We start from the raw sequence: 18,975 nt of genomic DNA, 5'->3' as shown, positions 1-18,975 counted from the left end.
CACCTAACAGCACAACCCAGAACACAAGACCGTGAGAAGAGTCAACCTCCCACAGTTGTACCTCCTACCATCAGCTTGACTTTGAGCAAAAAAAAAAAAAAGAAAATTATTTTGACATTCTTTTTATAGGGTTATCCATGTTTTAGACCCTTAAAGCAGGCTCTTGGTTTGGTCAATGTTCCTAAATATTGACTGGAAAAGGGAAAAAACTGTTTCACAAATTAGAAAGACTGTTTCACAACAGGGGGTGTGATGGCACAGTGGGTTTGGCCGGGTCCTGCTCTCCGGTGGGTCTGGGGTTCGAGTCCCGCTTGGGGTGCCTTGTGATGGACTGGCGTCCCGTCCTGGGTGTGTCCCCTCCCCCTCCGGCCTTACGCCCTGTGTTGCCGGGTAGGCTCCGGTTCCCTGCAACCCCGTATGGGACAAGCGGTTCTGAAAATGTGTGTGTGTGTGTGTGTGTGTGTGTGTGTGTGTTTCACAACAGGGGGTGTGGTGGCACAGTGGGTTTGGCTGGGTCCTGCTCTCTGGTGAGTCTGGGGTTAGAGTCCTACTTGGGGTGCCTTGCGATGGACTGACATCTCATCCTGGGTGTGACCCCTCCCCCCTCCATCCTTGTTCCCTGTGTTGGCCGGTTAGGCTCCGGTTCACTGCAACCCTACTTAGGACAAGCAGTTTAAGTGTACGTGTGTTTGCTTTACAACAAATTACATTACTTGCTTTACATTGTTTTCTGATTTTTCTTTTATTGCTAAGTACAGCAATCATTAAATAACAAAAACAGCAGTGAATTAATAAGCTTGGTCAGCAATGGACTGGCGTCCCCTCCACTGTAAACCCCCCAGTCCTGCTCCCAGTAAGTGAAGGGGTAAGGGATACCTTTGGCTCCAGTTTCTTATGACAAGCAGAAATATTTGCAATTCTTTTCACAATTATAAACGGCGTCGTCCAGCAAATCCCAAAGAATATTTCACCTATAAAAACGGAATCATTAGTTACCACGAAACTGATTAATGACTAAAGCACAAGTCTCAATTTTTCAGCTTTAAAAAGTTTCAAAGCCTTATAACGAAACGTAGACATACTGTCCTAAATATACCTTGTCAGTCCTAAAAAGAGCTTTGTCCACGTAGTCATTTGGCAAGAAACCGCCTCAGTCACTGAACCACAATTTCAATTTTTGTGTAAGACTTCTCCCATTTAAATTACCCTGGTAAAGTCCTTGTGATGTGCTGGCCTGTATGTTACAAAAAAAGGGTCCGATGCAAGCAGAGCCCATCCCTGGCGAGACACTGCCGGTAAAAATCCGCGTAGCTCGGACCGCTGAGCAGCAGAGCCCGTCGTCCTCAGTTGTTGGTGCGAATACAAGACGGGAACATTTGCGCTGAAAAGAAAGGAGTTCTAGAGAACTGCAGTGAGCCATCACGCCATGCTGTGGAGCATTAAAATGAAGCAGCAGCCCATCTACTGTCGTGAAGGCCACAACCACAGCTGTTCCTGGGAACGCCGCTGGATAACAACAGCTCAGCCATCAAGAAGAAAAGCATGACATGTACAGGACAACAGGACACGTACGCTCGAATGCTGTTCATTGACTTCAGTTCAGCATTCAGTACAATCATCCCTCAGCACCTGATTGGAAAGCTGAGCCTACTGGGCCTGAACATCTCCCTCTGCGACGACGGAAGCGTCGCGATGAGGGCAATCAGCTTGAGAACGAGAAACGAGCGAAACCAGATCTACGTAAAGATACATACTTGGAAGGGGCGATGCTCAGGACTACTGCTGTTTTTAATGCTTTGAACGCTGATCAGCCAAGTCGACGGGACGTCAGTCCATGGGACGGTGGTGTGCGCATTCATTTCAGGCACACTTCAGCTAAACTGTAATGGAAGCTCCCCAAACCACAGCGAAAAGTGCAACGTGATATACACCAATAGCTCCGGGCACTTGTACCTCCTTTCACCATTTTTGGATTATCTGCCATTCAAAGTGTTCACGTCCTGTGAACTATATGAAGGTAAGAAATTATTGACACTGTACCTCATGTTGAAAGTTTCATGAAAGTCTCCTGCTGGATCTTTAACAGTATGTTTAAATGAGCAACAGCGACAATAAGTATTTTACAGCAAAGTGTACCAGTGAAGCAAACAAAACAACGTGTGTGTGGCAATAAAGGCATCCCACTGCGGGCCCTTTGCAGCACACAGAGGGGTGACAGGCACATGACGTGTTCTGCGAAAATAAAACTGTGAACTAGACAACAGGAAGCTAGATACAAGGAAGCACAACAGTAAAGGTGTACAAGACCGGACCAATTACCAATTACCACAAAAGTATCCATCTAGCTGTGGCCCAAAGATGCTTTTTTATTTATGTTGCTAGAATGAGAGGGGGAAAGACATAGATTACATATACATACATACATTTTCAGAACCGCTTGTCCCATACGGGGTCACGGGGAACTGGAGCCTACCCGGCAACACAGGGCGTAAGGCCGGAGGGGGAGGGGACACACCCAGGACAGGACGGGACGCCAGTCCATCACAAGGCACCCCAAGCGGGACTCGAACCGCAGACCCACTGAAGAGCAGGACCCGGTCCAACCCACTGCGCCACCGCACCCCCCACAGACATAGATTATATTTTCTTAATATGCATAATATTAAAGGATGCAAAAAGGACTGGTGCAATTCACACACACACACACACACACACACACACACACACACACAGAGTCCGAAACCGCTTATCCCAAGCTGGGTCGTGGCGAGCCAGAGCCTAACCTAGCAACGCAGGGCTGGAAGGGGAGGGGACACACCCAGGATGGGACACCAGTCCATCACAAGGCACCCCAAGCAGGACTTGAACCCCAGACCCGCCAGAGAGCAGGCCCCAGCCAAACCCGGTACACCACTACACCCCCCATTCTGGTGCAATTCAATAATAAATATTTATTTGGAAATATGGATTTAAAAATATAGCAGCGGAGGTGACAACCTCTGCTACACGTATAAATATTTGGTTTGAGTTTGGTTAGAACACAAAAGTCTTTCAAATTTATTACCACCGATCAACACTGATGGCAGCATGGTGTCACAGCAGGTGGAACGTTGGTTCAGACCCAGTCAAGTCTGAGTGGAGTTCACATGTTCCCGTGTGTGTGTGTGTGTGTGTGTGTGTGTGTGTGTGTGTGTGTGTGTGTGATCTCCCTCTGGGCCCTCTCACAGTCCAAAGGCCTTTGGAGCAGCTACAGTGGTGACTCTAAATTGCTCTTAATGTGTATATGTGTGTGGAGTATTGTGTGTCCAGGGTGCACCCTGATGCCCTATGCAGCTGGAATAGGTCCAGACCATGAGGACACTGCTACGGATAAAAGGTTACTGTTAATGGATGGATGATTAATATTCACCAAATTTGTGTCATTTTAGATATTAACTACATTTATATTTATATATTTAGCAAACACTTCAAAAAGTGTTATATATTTAGCAAACACTTCTCCAAAGTGACGTACTGTACATCTCATAGAAAATACAATGCATTCATTACATTAGCAGAAAGAGAGACATAGATGCAGATGCTTGATTCTAAAGTACAATTTGCTACTTTCCACCATATGAACCAATGTACATCACTCAAGTAGCTGCATAAAACTTTTATCTGTATATCCATCATTCCTGATCACATTGCTAGTAATATATATATATATATATATACACAACGTTGTATTTTCTTAATATCTATAAACATTTACATTACATTACAGGAGATCAACTAAATAATTTGAAAACAATGCAACAGAAAAAAGCATGAACTCCCTGCTGATAACTGTAGCAAATTGGATTTCTGATAAATAACATTGAACACTGAAGTCCATTTGCAGCAGGGGTTTTCTGTTTTGTGCACAAATTTACAGTAACTGTAGTGGAGAAAAATACTCTAGCGCCAACTGTGAGTCTAGAATAAAGTGGAGGGAGGGGGATGATCGTACCTTTAAAAAGCTCCACTAAGCCCTCACTGAACAAGTATTGCAATCTGTAAGTCTGAAAATACAGCATCACCAAACCATATTTTCTGAAAATTTCAACTACAAACAACTTGTGTGTATGGAAAATGACAGGGCCTCCCACAGGAGGACCTGTGTTTTCCCCAGAGAGCCGAGACTGTGAGGACTAAAAGTGCATGGACATAAATCCCTGTTCCCTAGGTGACCTGTGCCCCCGCTGGTGAAAAGAGAAACCCGAGAGGTCTGTTATCCGCACATCATAGTCACAGAAAAAAAGAGAGTGAAGCACACATGGAGAGCGAGTGAAACTCACTCAGAGTTTGTGCAAAGACTGAGCCAGAGAGCAGAAAGCGGCACAGATACCCCAGGCTGGGAAACCAGGGAGGAGCGAGACCCCATACTGCACACAGCTCCGCTTTTCCTTGTACCACTGGAGCAAGAAATAGAAGAGGTCCTGTGCTAGATGCAGGGTCTTCTGCATCTTCTACAGCAGCAGCGTGGAATTTAGTACGTGGACTCTTGCCTCTGAAGGAGACAGAGAGATGAAAGCGTTGCGCTCTCTAAGGGTCGGGACTGAGCCGCAAGTGGTGGCTTACGATGAAATGTCGCACGGTGAGGTCATGTCCCCCCGCACAAAGAAAAATTTCTGCATTTGTGCATAGTGGACATTGCGTGAAATTTGTACCAACCTCTGGAAATCCATCTACTGAGCAAAAGTTAAAAATGTGTGACGACAGTAGAGCCTTTGCTATTCCCCATTCCGTCGAAAACGCTGCAGGCGCGAGTCTCTCTTCTCAAGCGAGAAGCGCAATCCCAGCTGTCCGCTTAGAGTCCACATGTCTGCCAGCTCCATCGGACAGGGGAAATCTTTAGGAACAAGAATGCAGAAGAACCCAACAGCTGGGGACAGAGTGTCTGCACTGGTGGAGAGGAATTTGGCAGGACCACAATGTGCTTTGCTTTCTTCTTCCATATCGCATTGCCTCCGTTTTGCCTGAAAGGCCACAAATCATGGGCCCCTTTCTATTCAGAGGAGAAAATGTCCAGTATAGACAGAACATGGGTCCTGACAACATGTGTCCCCCCTTCCAGCCCATTTGTAGCCCGTGCAACTAAATCCAGAGGCATTACCAATACCGCGTCCCAGCAAATATGAGGAAGATTTTTTGAAAATCCGTAAGAGTGTTTTCGAAATAAAATACTAAAAGGACAATATGACCAAAGCAGGTGAACATACTCAGTGACATTAACCACAAAATAACTATTAAAAATACATATTGTAGCATTAAACAGAAACAGGAAGCACAAACTGCAAAAAGATGCATAGCTAATCTTAAAAAACATATACCTACGCGATATGATTCTGATGTTTCTTTACCACAATCCAAATAAGCTTCACAATTTCACTGCACTTCAGAGTATTTATTTCCAGCTAATGTGTACAATCCCTGTAGTTCAAAACCTTGCAGTATGAGCAGTACGAGACAAGAAAATGAGCAGGATGAGATTAATAAAACTAGACTAAGACATGTCCTCAGAGCAGCACAACCTGGAACATATATTCTATGTATAATATAGGACATACTGTCTATATCATAAGTAGAGGTACGGTGGCGCAGTGGGTTGGACCACAGTCCTGCTCTCCAGTGGGTCTGGGGTTTGAATTCCGCTTGGGGTGCCTTGCGGCGGACTGGTGTCCTGTCCTGGGTGTGTCCCCTCCCCCTCCGGCCTTACGCCCTGTGTTGCCGGGTAGGCTCTGGTTCCCCGTACGGGACAAGCGGTTCTGAAAATGTGTGTGTGTGTCTATATCATATATTTCACTATCTGGCATTTGCAGACACTCTCAATTTATACAATTTAAAGTTATCCTTTAGTAATAGGGGGGAAGGAGGAACAATTCACGTTGTGTAAAATAAGGGCTAGGGTTATGAATTCTACATACAAGTTTCGTGTTTTCCTTTCCTTGAAATATTAATGCATTTTTCAATTACATGCACCTCATTTTCTTACATATCCTTTTAAGGTTAGTCATTGCAAGGATAGCTCTAAGGTCAGTATCCATATGTATGCTTGTTCCATTGTCTCAATTGTGAAGACATAAAACAACAACAACAATAATAATAATAATAATAATAATAATAAAGTAACGCTGCTGGATCTTATCTTTCCGACTTGTACTTCTCACATCATTCTGTTTGGAAACTAAGAGCACATCTGTAATGGCTAACTGGGGTCCCCGTGAGGCCTCCCCTCTGCTTTTTCCTCAAGGCCCTTGATCAAGAAGTGCTATGAAAACATCGCTTTACAGCAAGTTTACTGGAACAGAGCGCTAACTGCTTTCCCAGAAGACATCTTTTCATGGCAGAACTGAAAGGCAGTTTACTTTGGTGAGATTTTGGAGCACTTGAGATTGGCTCAAGCTGACCAACACAAAGCATGTACTGTACGGTACTGCCATGTCCCCTTGGAAACAGTGCAGCCACCAGAGGGTGAAGTGCCCCTTCTTGAATAGGACACCATCTGAAGCTGAACGCAACCACCCAATGACTTCGAAAAGCATGTCAAATCAAGGCATTTAAGGGGAGGGACAACATTAGTAAGAGGGGGAAGGTCTTTCAGAGAATATTATGAGTCAGTGCTGCAGGCATTAAAGACCGGTGTTACCTGAAGTTTCAGGACACGGTGCAGCGTTACTGGGTGGAAAAACAACTTGTGCAGTCAGCCTTACACTGCAACACATAAGAAAGAACAAGGCAAGGCCTATTGATGGCTAGCGAAGTGTGACCTGAAACACGAGGCACACGGATCGATAATGAAGCGCTGCCTCCACAGCTCACTGCTCCCGGGGACCTTCGCACATCAAGAGTTGCAGCAACTTACGAATCGTGACCCTTTCTTGGGGAAATGGCTCAGCAAAACACGGTGCCGCTTATAAAGCATGTACTGTATGCACAGGGCCCAATAAAGTAAAGCCAGGCAAAACAAGATGGAAAATGAAAATATGATTTCAGCGAAACATTGCGAGGGGCACGGCGGTGGGGCAGGTTCAGCCAGTACCTGCTGTGTGGCGGGTCTGGAGTTCGAGCCCTGCTTGGGGTGCCTTGCGACAGACTGGTGTCCCGTTCTGGGTGTGTGTCCCCCCCTCCTTGGCCTTGCACACTGTGTTGCTGGGTGAGGCTCCAGCTCACCAGGGCCCCGCTTGGGGCAAGCAGCTGTTGACATTGGTTAGTTGGTTGAAATATCGCTGATGATGTACCAGGAACTGCTTAAAGACACGTTCCTCCCACACACACACACACACACACACACACAATGTCTATAACCCCTTGTCCCAAGTGGGGTAGCAACAAACCGGAGCCTAATCCGGCAACACAAGACGTAAGGCTGGGGGGGGGGGACAGAGCCTGGATGTCATGTCATGTGCCATCAACTCGAGTTTGATGAGTCTTGGTGACTTGATAGACCAATGAATTAAAAAGGGCTCGGTTTTGTGCTAGTCTGATGAGATCCTCGAGTGTCCGCCCTGTCATCATTGTAATCGCATCGATCCATCTCTTTGGTGGTCTTCCTCTGCGCCTTGTACCCTTGATCCTTCCAGTAATGACATCCTTCTCCAGTGATCTTTCCCTTCGAACCATATGACTGAAATATGACAACACATCTTCACCAATTGCGCTTCAAATGGCAATTCTGATTTGATTTCCTCCATGATTGACTTGTTGGTTCGTCTCGCTGTCCATGGCACACGGAGAATTCTCCTCCAGCACCACATTTCAAATGAATCAATTTTTCTTCGGTCATGTTTATGGATAGCCCAACTTTCACAACCATACTTGACAACTGAGAATACGAGAGTCTGAGCTAGCCTTATCTTTGTCTGCAGTCTGATGTCCTTGCTTTTGAAGATTCTGTCTAGCAACTTCATGGTCGAATTGCCCAATGCCAAACACAGCCTGGACGTGACGCCAATCCATCGCAAGGCACCCCAAACAGGACTCAAACCCCAGACCCGCCACACAGCGGGCCCTGGCAAAACCCACCGTGCCACCATGCCCCCGTTCCTCCCATAAAAGGATTAAATTGCTAGGCAAAGTATAATTATTTCTTATTGATAATTTTGCTCCAGAAATAAAGTTTACAGGATCACTGCCTATGTCTTTCACTCAACAAATTATATACACACTATGACTTTTGAGGCACAGCATAGCATTACTAAGTCAAATGACGTCAGATGATCATTTGAGTGAAAGATTAAGACTTAAGTTAGAATATTCAGGCGCATAAGATTTAAAAACTGAGTTTATAGTTACATGTTTATAGTTTATGGTGAAAGTAGTTTAATATGTATAACACTTGAGAGAAAAGTATCAGCTAAAAGAATTAATACAAATAATAGTATTGATTCTGCTATTTCTGCAGTAATTTATACTTAGCTTAATTAGTGGTTGTCAATGTGACGGGACATATGAATCATACAGTTTTGTTATAAACTGAAGAAAAATACCCAGATTGACACCGATGAGGTTTTTCGAGACATCAAGTGTGTTATCGAAAATTTCTGACAGAAGCCACTGTGGAAGTCAAATGACTGCGTAAAGGGTAAAACTGCTGTTAATTTAACAATAAGCCCATTGAATTAGACTGCAAGGAGCCCATCGTAAGAGCTTGTTTCCATGAGCCGTTGTCGCGGTTTTTCGTTGCACGGGACCCCTGTTGTACAAGGGCCGAGTGCGTGCTTCCGGGAGAGACAACAATTGCTTGAGAAACATCACCAGCTGAGCAAGGTGGTGGCGAGAAGGAGGAGTAGGAAAGGAATGCTTGCACTCCCCTCCCTCCTTCTCTCCCTCGACGTCCGAATCATTTGCCGCAGACACGGCGCACGGCTGCAGTGTAATAAAAGTGACTGCCGACTTCTTACGTTCCAGCCAGCGCCACTCATGTGTCGCACTCAGCAACGCACTTCATCGTTTAATCCGCATACTTTGAACAGTAATGGCAACCAGCTCAAAACGCTGAAACCTCTGCAGCACTTAGAGAAAAGACCATTTTGGGAAATCTGCTCAAGAAAAGGCCTAATCTTCCCACAAACAAAAATGCCTCTGTGAACAGCTCTGACATGTACCTGTGTGGGTGTTTGCTCCTGTATAATCCCAGCTGGGCAATGAGATGGAATTCCTGCCCTTCACCGCTGCCCATTTCTTCCCGAGAAGGACCGCTCAAGTTTAAACACGCCGTAAACGATCAAGTGCTGACAAACACTCGTGAGCACAGCCACCAGAACGTGGTTTTTAATTACTTCGTTTGGACGATCACGCAGAGCTACAGCCATCGCAACTAAGTCACAAACACCCAAAACTGCAAACGTAACTTGCATTAAACACATGGGCATGTGGCAAAATTAAATAGCATGTATGTAATAAATGAGGAAGTAGTGAATAACTAGCTGTCAGTTACTTCTCAGGCCATTCAAGAGACTAAGGCTCAATAGATAACATACAAAACTGTAATTCACACACACACACACACACACACACACACACACTTTCAGAACCGCTCGTCCCTTACGGGGTCACGGAGCCTACCCGGCAACACAGGGCGTAAGGCCGGAGGAGGAAGGGGACACACCCAAGACGGGACGCCAGTCCGCCGCAAGGCACCCCAAGCAGGACTTGAACCCCAGACCCACCGGAGAGCAGGACTGTGGTCCAACCCACTGTGCCACCGCACCCCCACTGTAATTCACATCTTTACAAATAAATGTGATGCATGAGAAACATGTTCTAAATCGAGTCAAAACAGGTCAGCTAAGATGTTAAACGTACAATTATGATTCCGAAATAACTGAATTTGACCTTTTTTCCAAGGACTGTCTCGTATTGTACAAGCACTAGAGGTGCAGATTTGTAATATTTTGTCACAAAGAGAAAGAGCAACATAATGCCACCATCCCACTACTATTCCACATGAAGCAAATCCATGAAAAATATTTAATCTGGCTGGTTGACTCCTCTGAGTGAGAGATCTGAACACAGATACATGTACATAGAGCTGTTCAGAAAGTGACAGTGATCTGAAAAATCAAAAGTAACGAACCTTTTCCAGAAGATGTTCCAAGTTACCAGCTAGACACCGAGCACCTGATAAATTTCAGTGGCGTCGGCCTTTGGGTCTTATTACAGCCATAACTAGGGCCACTTTCTCACTAATAGTCTGTGTATAGAACATGGTAAAAAAACAGCATTGCTGCATCAAAATAAGAAACAAACGCACTGCAAGGCTTGAACGGTATGAAAGCGGGTGCTGCTTCGCACTCAGGGGAACAGCAGCATCTTTGATTCATTTATTTTACAGGAAAAATACTCGCTGGGGGTGTGGTGGAGCAGTGGGTTTGGCCTGTGCCTGCTCTCTGGTGGGTCTGGAGTTCAAGTCCTGCTGGGGGTGCCTTGTGACAGACTAGCATCCCATCCTGGGTGTGTCCCCTCCCCCTCCAGCCTTGCGCCCTATGTTGCCGGGTTAGGCTCCGGCTTGCCGTGACCCTGCTTGGGACAAGCAGTTTCAGACAATGTGTGTGGGAAAATACTCAATACATTTGACCACTAGAACATCACATGGGACATGTCACAATGGATTTCAAAGGCACAGAAATACTGGCAGGAAAAGTAAAGTGAAAGGTAGGTGTTTAGCTCAGCTACAGTATCTCAGCAATGTGTGAAACACAATCTACTGCCACACTAATAATTTGTTGGCATGTCAGCAAACAGTGACAGATACAAGTGTGCAAATGAATGCACATTTCAGTCACTTTTCAGCAGCAATTACAGCTCTGAGCTAAAAAATGCCGTTACAGGCACCAGCACCGTTTATCCTGACAATTCATGAAGAGAATAAAGGCAGCGAGTGGCCAGCAGTGTCTGCCGCTCAAGGTAAAGGTGAGTGACCTGAGCTGCTTTTCATTGGTGAAAGACACTGCACAGGGAGCTGGAGGGACGGATGGTTTTCACTGCTCGTTGCCGTCACCTGATTTCAAGGCCCTTGGACTGTGAGCGAAGCAGTGGATTCATGAGCGCCATCAGTTCAGTTTAGATTCCCGCAGGCTGTGAGGACTCTTGTCTATGTAAACACACTTAAAATTCCTTTAGAACAGAAGGAAAAGTATAAGGATTCATACAGTTATACATACACACATACATACAATAAGATATAACATTAACCATTTCATCAGCATTGTATGGTGAGACTCCAACATGCAGAGACACATATGGTACGTCACAAAATTTCACTAAAATCAGAGAAAATCTCATACACACACACTTTGACTGAAACCGCTTGTCTCGAGTGGGGTCACAGCGAACCGGAGCCTAACCCGGCAACACAGGGTGCAAGGCTGGAGGGGGAGAGGACACGCCCAGGACGGGACGCCAGTCCATCGCAAGGCAACCCAAGCGGGACTCGAGCCCCAGACCCACCAGAGAGCAGGACCCGGCCAAACCCGCTGCGCCACCACACCCCCTGCATCAGAGAAAATCTTTAAAATAAAACGCATGTGGCAGCACTTTGAGAAAAAGGTCTTTCACTTATAAGCAGAACACAGACCAACCACAACAAAAGTTTCTCATTGTAAGCCTTCCATGTAAACTCATTTTAAGCCTTGTAAATTCAGAAAGCTCAGGTTTAACAAGGCCTTCTAAATGATGCCAAGGCTTTGATCGTCAAAATAATCACTTCCTGGTAAATGTGCAAACACTCCATCGTGAGCCTGGCCGCCATCCCAACAAACCAGGATCAAAATATTCCTGCAAAGCCTTGTTTTGTTCCTGTGTTTTCGCCACATCTTCCAAGGCAGCTTGGATTTTTCGGTCAACTTTGGTCCCAATTCTACAATGAAAAGTTACCTGAACAACGATCCGATGGGAGGACCTGGATGAACAACGAAGGAAGAAAGGAAACGACCGTTCTTTGTTCTCACACAATAACGGCTGGCACTAAACACACACACATGGCACAACAGTTCACTTCACAAAGTGCATAACTAACTGCACACAAGTATCTATCTGTCCCTTTTTGCCTGACGCTAGAGAAGCACACTTCACAGGTTACAAATCCGTAAAGCCGGACCCCACGTATTCCATAAAAGGGCATCTTGCAGTAAACGACGGGGAGCCTAGCAAGAAACTGCTCCTAGGCTCCACATTCTCAGGCCAAACACAAGTGCTGCTCTCCTCCCTGTAGCTGCTGCGCTGTAGCCACAGTCAGGTCATATCTGGCGAGCAAACAGCTCCAACCGAGCAGCAAAGCGGAAGAAATTTCTGTCTAAACAAACATGGGCTGATGGAGCTGCTCCACAGCCCAGGAGAGACACCGTAGCCCTTGCTGTTCTCACAGCTTCGATGACCATGCGCGACCCTCATGACGAAACGTAGAAGGAGAACCCACAGCCATGTGTCCAGTGGGCTCACGATGAAGCTCATGTGCCCTGCAAAGTGTCCGTAAAAGAGTGAGCACAAACTTCCAAGTATGCCAGTCCTGTTCCTATAAAGATTTGAATAATGTTCTCAGATTTTTGGCACAGGGAATATAGTCATTCTACTGCCTTCATTAAACATTTTGGGAAATGATTCTGCTGTACAAAAGCAGTTACCATTAAAATGTGTCCTTCACACAACTGACACTTGGATACATTTGAACTTCGCAGCCATACAGAGCGTCTGCTGCTTCACTGGCTCCATCTTTTTCATGGTCTCGTGATGCAGATGAGAGGAAAAAATGTGGGGAACTGGCATTACATACACTTTCTTTCTGGCAAGTTCTAGCATTTGCATCCGAGTAGTCCCATGTAGAGTGGGCTCTGATACTGCTTTACTGCACTTTTATTCACGCGCACGATCATTTCCTGCTGACACTTCCTTCCAGTCACAAATAATGACCCTTTTGTTAGCGTTTTCTGCTCAGTATTTCACACCATGCCCGTTTTTTTCAGGCCTAGCAGGAAACACTAAGTGGTCTAAAATTGCACCCATATGTCTACGACAGGAGTGTGCAATAAAACCTGTAATTTGACCTGAGCTAACAAATATAAAGGGTGGCTGGAGACCCACACATTTTCTATGTATGTGGAACTGCAGGACTACTTGGAACATCACAAAGACGTTATTTCACGTTTACATATTTGTACTTTGAGTATGAGAGGCAAGTGAGACTTCCACATGTAGAGAGGGCTCTTGGCGTTCCTGCCACAGGCGAGGGCGGTTACGGTCCAGCAGGGTTTCAACTGCATCGCCAAGGCCTTGTGGCTGCGAGCAGAACCCTGTATGTCACGTCGCAGAGAGCTCGGCACTGTAAAGTCGGCCTTAAAAGCCCCGTGAATGACCTAAGTGGACTCCCAGCTTCCTCGTGAAATAGGATTTACATTTAATGGCACCTACAGCTCAGGGCCTGAGAGCGTAAGTAAAATGTGACAGAACCAGGGACAAGCACAAAAAATGGCGACACTGCCAAGGCAGAGCGAACGTAAAGATATGGGGTTTATGGATTTTACGGTGCCTGCCTCTTGTCAAACACAGCCCCTTATCATGATGCCATAGGGATGATGGAAACTATGTCATATCTGGCAATGTCAACATGATACTTAAAAGAAGTCTCATATAGTTGAAGAAATGTTCATTACTGTCAATATTTTCACAGCCCCACTGTAAGCAGTATTACAGGTCATGGTACCGGCTCCATGAACTCCTGCCTGCATATTTTTCTTAATTTACAAGAGTGCCGCTGTATACTGTGATATCAAGACACTGAAGCACTACACCCAACCGTAGTTTATCTCTGGTGGATAAAGCAAACAAATAGTTAGCTACCTATCATTTATACAGGCCAGGGCACGGAGCAAAGCGGCGGAAGTTTACCAACCACCTAGACGTTATGCACAAATCACAATGCTTCATTTTTTACAAAAGGGTAGTAATCGGTGATCCCCTTGTCTGTTTTGTTTTTTTTTCCACAATCCATTGGGTACAGTGCACCATAACAGCGAAGCCTCGAAATCAGTCACGCTATGAGTTTCATCATATTTCCTGATTTATATCAACCTTTATTTATATAGTATTTCGTGATTTAAATGAATCTTTCTGTGAATGTATTTAGATTATATTAATATGAATTAGGGGGTGCGGTGGCGCAGTGGGTTGAACCGCAGTTCTGCTCTCCGGTGGGTCTGGGGTTCAAGTCCCGCTTGGGGTGCCTTGCGGCGGACTGGCGTCCCGTCCTGGGTGTGTCCCCTCCCCCTCCGGCCTCACGCCCTGTGTTGCCGGGTTGGCTCCGGTTCCCCGTGACCCCGTAAGGGACAAGCGGTTCTGAAAATGTGTGTGTGTGTGTGTGTGTGTGTGTGTGTGTGTGTGTGTGTGTGTAATATGAATTACATGTTTAATTTAGAACAATGTAAAAAGACATCACCTATGATTCAGCACACACACACAATCTGCGCAACTGCTTGTCCTGGGCAGAGTCGCATCTAACCGGAGCCCAACACGGCACAGGGCTGAAGGGGGAGGGGACACACCCTGGACGGCATGCCAGTCCACCGCAAGGCACCCCAAGCAGGACTCGAATCCCAGACCCACCACAGAGGAGGCCAAAGCCAATGCACCACTACGCCACGTATCCAACAAACATGTCATCTTAAATTTTAAACCTGAGAACTAACAAATAGCTCTACATTCCTAACTACAAGTAAAACACTTAGCCGTTATGCTTACAATTCCGGTTTTCTCGGCGTATGGTTTGGTCTCTCTGCAAGTTAAGGCAGCCCTCCAATAACAACTTCATAAGGCATTACTCTGATGTTAACACAGCCTTTTTATTCTATGTCTTCATCTTGGCACCAACAAGTGCTGGTGCACGAGTGACAGGTTTCAAGATGCTGACTGTGCTGCAGGTTCAGTCGGGTACTTTATGTTTAACGTTACATTTCATTTGGCAGATGCCTTTCTCCAAAGCAACGTACGTCTCCAAGAACAATTACTGTTTCCACACCATAGCATCACCTTACTACAATACAACTTTTACATGTGAAGTATATCGTGATTCCTCTTTCAGGGCACGGATATAAAACAAAAGAACTGGCACTGAGTACTGTAGTGTTTAAAGCTGTTTTACCACGGTCTAAATGTTCCTGGTTAGAATCCCACTCCTGCTGATGTACCTTTGATCACAGCACTTGCCCTGAATGGACACAGTAGGATTAGCCTGCTGTGTAAATGGCCATATCATGATAAATGTTGCTAACATTGTAAGTCACCTTAGACAAAGGTGTAAACTTAAGAAAAATTAATCATAGAAGAAAAGAGTGAAAAATCACTGATTACTTAGGTACTATTTTATACAGCTTCATATTATTTGGGTGACACCAACAAAAAAAATACAGGTATACTCCGGTACACAGACTCCGGGTTTAGATTTTCGGTATAACGGCCCGAGGGAAGTTGTACTCATGTTCGGTATACGGACTGACTGCTCCCAGTATTAGACACTTCCTCCGTGTGTTTCAGGCACACTTTTCCCAGATGATATAGAGGTTATAAGACAACGAGGCGCAGACTTTTCCGAAACTTAATTTTGCATCATTTCTCAAGTTTTTTTGAAAGAGTTGAGTTTGAGAGTTTTAGGAAATGTTGTCTTTTTTTCATGTTTTTATTCATATACCTCTGTACATTTAAGAGGGGTCTCAAAAGTCACCTGTTTCAGACTCACTTGCCCCCTGATCTTATGTGTGGGTGTGTGTTGCGTGTCATGTTTAATAATTTTTTTATAATTTTTGTGGAAGGTTATCAGGATTCATCTATCCTGCGTTTTATGCACCTACTCGAGCGATGAACATCGTCGGTGCTTCAAGTGGAAAGAAACAAACTAAATTTACTTAAGAATCACGTCTGCAACTCTTTGTATGTATGAGATGTATGTCGCTTTGTAGACGCATCTGCTAAATGAATACATGTAAATGTAATAATTATTTTAATAATAATTTGTTTAATATTGGAAAAGCCTATGCAGCTACTTGTGGAAAGTACACCGCCAGATTAGATGGAGAAGGTGGAGAAGAACACACTCGTCCGGGTTGCGAAGCCCGAAAATAATAGTAAAATAGTTGTATTTCTAATGTGACTTCGCCGGAAGGAGGAGGAGAAGCAGAAAGTTTCCACTTTCTCAGCGGCTTAGTAGTGGAACAGGTGCAGAAGGTGCCCAAATGCTGACAGCACGCACGGTGTGGAGCGGCTGTGTGGACACGAAACACGCGCTTTCCACGACGTTCCGTTCCGTCCGTCGACCACGCGATTCGCGCCAAACAGCGAAGTGAGCTCGCGCTCAGTCACCGCTGAGCGCCGCGCGCCCCCACGTCCATCTCTCAACGCACCGCTTCACACCAGGCAGCGACCGCCGCGTCCGCAGGTCGGAGTACTGTACTCACCTCGGCTAATATGTTCGCTCGCACTTCTGTCTGTCTTTCAAGTGTGTACGAACTGCGTTGGTTGAACTTGAAAAGGACACCTTATTATTCACGCACTTCACTTGTTGTCTTTTTGACAGGATTTTCCCTCGTCCTCGCCTCGGACTCGGAGCTGCACGCACTAAGTAAGTTAACTGAGCGAGAGACGCACTATTAGGCACTGCTCAATGGGAAAAACTAATCTTCTCGCGCTTTCCCTACAAATGTAACTTCGGCACCAGTCGTCCCATTCGAGCACTTTCCATCAGCTCCGCTCCCTCCGTCTCTCGTCGCACTGTCGCTCGCTGCGGTACCAGCAGCGCTGGGGAAGTGCTCCTCTCTGCGCATGCGCACAGTATGCCTCACCACATTCCCCCCCCCCCACTCCCGGACGGTCCGCGAGGACCTCGGCGAACAGTAAAATATTGATGAAGGCCGGGGACGGAGCGCGGTGTAGGTTAACATCCTCGTGATCTGCCCCCGCAGCATAGGAACTACTGCGAAACACATTGGCGGTGTGTGTTCTGTGCTTTTGGTTCAACAGGTGCCACGATCCTTTTGTGCGCGTCACGCGTTTTGTCCAAGGCGGCTTCCCCTGAGTGACAGTCGAGGCTACACTGACTGAGCTACTGAAGCACCAGGGTACTCTTACTGCATCAGTTCAGGGTAAGATTCCAACTGGTGGAGGGGAATGCAGCAGGAATATGGGATTCAAACCAAGGACCTTCACATTGAAGGGTGACAGCCTTAATTTTGGTAAGCCTGCTGGTCCCCCCGCAAAAAAAAAACTATTAACATATTGGACGAAATTAAAGCATCACACACCGAATGTGTTGATGCAGATTTATTCAGAAAGTTTGTTTAAAAACAAAGACAGGCTCTTGCATTTTGGATAAAAAAAACGGCCCAAAGAATTAGTGAATAGCCTTGTGTCGTGTCTCATCTCTCTAAAATTGTCCTTTAATGACAAGCGTGAGAAGGAGCCCAAATGACACGGTGCATCTGAGCAAAGAGTGTGACAAATTGCTCCTTTGGACGTGCAGTCGTGCTCAAAGGCTCTGACAATCAGTGACACTTGAAATCCGGAGCGGGTGGGCCTTGACCCCCAGCCCTTGTGTTACTCTTAATCTTTCCCATTTTCTCACTTGAATGAGTCCCAGCACTGGACTGCTCCTCAGTAGGATGATGTCACTTCTGGTCTGTTTTTGAGAATAAGCTTCATGCTTTCTGTGCATGAGGAGTTATGGAGAAGTTCCTTCTCACATTTTATTAATTTATGACTCAATCAACTCATTAATCAAGCAATACCCTTTGCAGAGACACCACAGCCAACGCTAAAAAAAAAAAAAAAAAAAAAAAAAACTCTATTAATAAGCAAATGTTCCCCCAGGTCACTCTGAGCCCTTCCACTCAACACAGTTGGTTAGGAGGTCACCCTTTGAATCATCCCAGAATTCCCCACTGGCAGACTGCGCATCAGTAATATGACAGCCAATTAGAAAGGCACACAGGACTACGTACAGGAATACATACTAATACCAACTATTTACAGCAGCCCCCCTCAGTGCCATTACAGTATGTTGAGTTTTAACTGTATATGATATTAATTTCTTGAGTACCGTGTGTGATGTATCCACATTTAAAACTTTCTGCACTGTCAGTCAGGTCAATCAGGTCAGTTAAGTCAAAAGAGGCTTTACTGTCATTTCAACCATACAACAGTACACAGAGAACCAAACAAAGTTCCTCCAGGACCATGGTGCTACATAGAAACAACACAGTAACACTAGGATACAGTGAAAACCCCAAAGTGACTTTTTCACGTGGCCCAAGTGCAAAGAAAAGTGCACTCCGACTACAGTAAAAATATTTTATATTGTAATCATGTCATTGGAAGGTAAATGTATTGTTTTGTATTAGAATAGCTAGAATATGTATTTCTAAAATTCAGTTTAATTACAGATCCGTGTGAGAGGGACACCTTGTGGTTGTGACTGGTAATGCAGTTAGAATTTCTGCGAAAGCCCTCGTCCGTCTACTCATTTATTCGTTTATTCATTTATTAGTTCATTCCTTTATTAATTTATTCATTTAGCTGACGTTTTTCTCCAAAGCTGTGTTCAACTCACAGAAAACAGAACTTAATTTCTCTAGCAGATGGAGATATACAGTATATGTATAGACACAGTGATTCAGTGTCGAAGTAGTCCATTAATGTCACTGTTTAAACCAACATACATTACATGGGTATACAATATAATTATATATTATAGAATGTGTAGAGCGTAAAGCAGTTTTTAAACAGGGGACACTGACAATAACATTAGATAAGTGGGAACATTTAGAACTGATGGGACTTCCAGAGGTATGCAGTATTACTGGCCAGTTTTCTGTCTCATTTAGTTGCTCTTTGTTTCTGTTATATCTTCAAGGGTCCAAGTCCCAGTTTATTTTAGGCAAAGTTTTTCAAAGGGAGATCTTTTCTTTGACCATC

At 45.2% G+C, this 18,975-nt stretch overlaps 1 protein-coding gene and 1 long non-coding RNA gene across 3 annotated transcripts in view; one reads left to right on the top strand and one right to left on the bottom strand.

Moving 5' to 3' along the window:
* kank1a (KN motif and ankyrin repeat domains 1a) overlaps window positions 1–16,589 on the bottom strand; it is a 42,755-nt gene extending 26,166 nt beyond the window's left edge. For both annotated transcript variants that reach the window (XM_018759219.2, XM_018759217.2), the window contains exon 1: window positions 16,464–16,589. The gene's annotated coding sequence lies outside the window, so the exon portion shown is untranslated. The remainder of the gene's footprint in view (window positions 1–16,463) is intronic.
* Window positions 16,183–17,117, top strand: LOC108938573 (uncharacterized). Its single transcript, XR_001966429.1, has 3 exons — window positions 16,183–16,444; window positions 16,583–16,627; window positions 17,026–17,117. It is a non-coding gene; the product is annotated as an uncharacterized LOC108938573 (long non-coding RNA).
* The last annotated feature ends 1,858 nt before the right edge of the window (window positions 17,118–18,975 follow it).

Source organism: Scleropages formosus, chromosome 17 (genome assembly GCF_900964775.1).
Source record: "Scleropages formosus chromosome 17, fSclFor1.1, whole genome shotgun sequence".
In the NCBI taxonomy this organism is placed as follows: domain Eukaryota; kingdom Metazoa; phylum Chordata; class Actinopteri; order Osteoglossiformes; family Osteoglossidae; genus Scleropages; species Scleropages formosus.
This window is presented reverse-complemented; position numbering and strand designations above follow the sequence as displayed.